Consider the following 2,181-nt stretch of genomic DNA (forward strand, 5'->3'; position numbering starts at 1 on the left):
TGATTGGGGATGATCAGCCATGATCACATTGAATGGCGGTGCTGGCTCGAAGGGCCGAATGGCCTACTCCTGCACTTATTGTCTATTGTCTATAATCCAATGCTGATTTCCTTTGAAAATTGAGTCTATTTTAAGTATTGAATAAACAACGGCAATTTCTCCCAGTAACAGCATCATTATTTTTCCTGAAAAGAAATGCACTGAGTGGAGGATGGTTGCAAATAAATAACATGTATGAACACGGTGGTGCAGCAGTAGAGTTGCTGCCTCTCAGCACCAGAAACGTTTCGATCCTGACTACGGGTGCTGTCTGTATAGTTTGTACATTCTCCCCATGACCACGTGGGTTTCCCCCAGGTGCTCCGGTTTCCTCCCACACTCCAAAGACATGCAGGTTTGTAGGCTAATTGGCTTCGGTAAAGATTGTAAATTGTCCTTAGTGTGTAGGATAGTGTGATGCCCCTGTCCCACTTAGGAAACCTGAACGGAAACCTCTGGAGACTTTGCGCCCCACCCAAGGTTTCCGTGAGGTTCCCGGAGGTTTTTGTCAGTCTCCCTGTCTGCTTCCACTACCTGCAACCACCTGCAACCACCTGCAACCTCCGGCAAACCCCTGCAACCTCCGGGAACCGCACGGAAACCTTGGGTGGGGCGCAAAGTCTCCAGACGTTTCCGTTCACGTTTCCTAAGTGGGACAGGGGCATTATTATCGCTGGTCGGCGCAAACTCGGTGGGTCGAAGGGACTGTTTCCTCGCTGTATCTCTAAACTAAACCAAACTTAATCTCAGTTTTTTTTTATAATGCAAGAAATGATAGCTCCACGCAACAGGATGTGATTAGACCATCACAGATTTATTTGCCATATTAATGAATGTAATTATAACTTTAATATTTAAGTTACAAACATACAGTTACAAAACAGACAACATTCAGAAAGCCTTGAGTGCAAAACACTGACCCACAGGGAAATAAATTGTGCAGCATCTGCATCGAGAAACAAGGCACAAGAAAGTAAAAACCATCAATTACGATGTTTGGAATGGAAAATAAATAACATATAATATCATTATTGAAATGTGTTTGGACTCTACCTGACAAGTTGGCATCTCTCAAGTTAGTTAGGGGCCATCCATAATTTTCACATTGGTTCTGAGGAGGGTGAGTAAAGGGGATAATATGCCGCGCTATAATGCATGTGAACGGTGCCATCCCTTGCGTTTATCCAGGACCTGATTGAATCACCTCAAGTGAGAAACACATGAGATTGTTAAGGGCTTAAGAGGCAAAAAACATGTTCCCGATGTTGGGGGAGTCCAGAACCAGGGGCCACAGTTTAAGAATAAGGAGTAAGCCATTTAGAACGGAGACGAGGGAACACTTTTTCTCACAGAGTGGTGAGTCTGTGGAATTCTCTGCCTCAGGTTGAGACAGGTTCTCTGGATGCTTTCAAGAGAGAGCTCGATAGGGCTCTTAAAGATAGCGGAGTCAGGGGATATGGGGAGAAGGCAGGAACGGGGTACTGATTGGGGATGATCGGCCATGATCAGATTGAATGCCACAGTGGTCGGACATGTTGAAGCACAGGATATGTTGCTGGGCTCCCCCTTTGAGTCATGCTACTAGACCCTGCAAGCTGCAATGGGCTGAATGGCCCATGGGCAAGGTTTTACTGGGGGCTCATGTTATCCTCAGGTTGCACGACTATGGCCTGTTAGCTGCGTCTTTCCAGCCACTAATTAAACAACAAGATATTCATGGACTGCTCCTCACTGGTCCTGGGCAGGTGTCATTCTGCTGGTCAGCTGACAGGAAGAAACCTGAAATAACGGTTCTTTTCTTTATGGTAAAGGATATTACGTAGACCGAGAAGGCCTCCAACTTCCCAAAAAATATCATTATTTTCATGTTCATAAGTGAATTAGGAATTAGGCCATTCAGCCCGTCAAGTCGACTCCGCCATTTAATCCTAGCGGAGCTATCTCTCCATCCGAACCCCATTGTTCTGCCTTCTCCCCATGACCCCCTGACACCCGTTCAACTTTGGGAAATTGGAGCAGCTTCAGACCACTTGGTGACTTGGGTGTTTGATCTTGGTTCTATGGGGTCGAGGGACTTCAGGCAGCAGCTCAAATGGAGGGCTCACCTTGTCAAGGCAATGTGATGATTTGGACCGGACGCAA

This window comes from Leucoraja erinacea, chromosome 35 (assembly GCF_028641065.1).
Source record: "Leucoraja erinacea ecotype New England chromosome 35, Leri_hhj_1, whole genome shotgun sequence".
NCBI classification, from domain to species: domain Eukaryota; kingdom Metazoa; phylum Chordata; class Chondrichthyes; order Rajiformes; family Rajidae; genus Leucoraja; species Leucoraja erinaceus.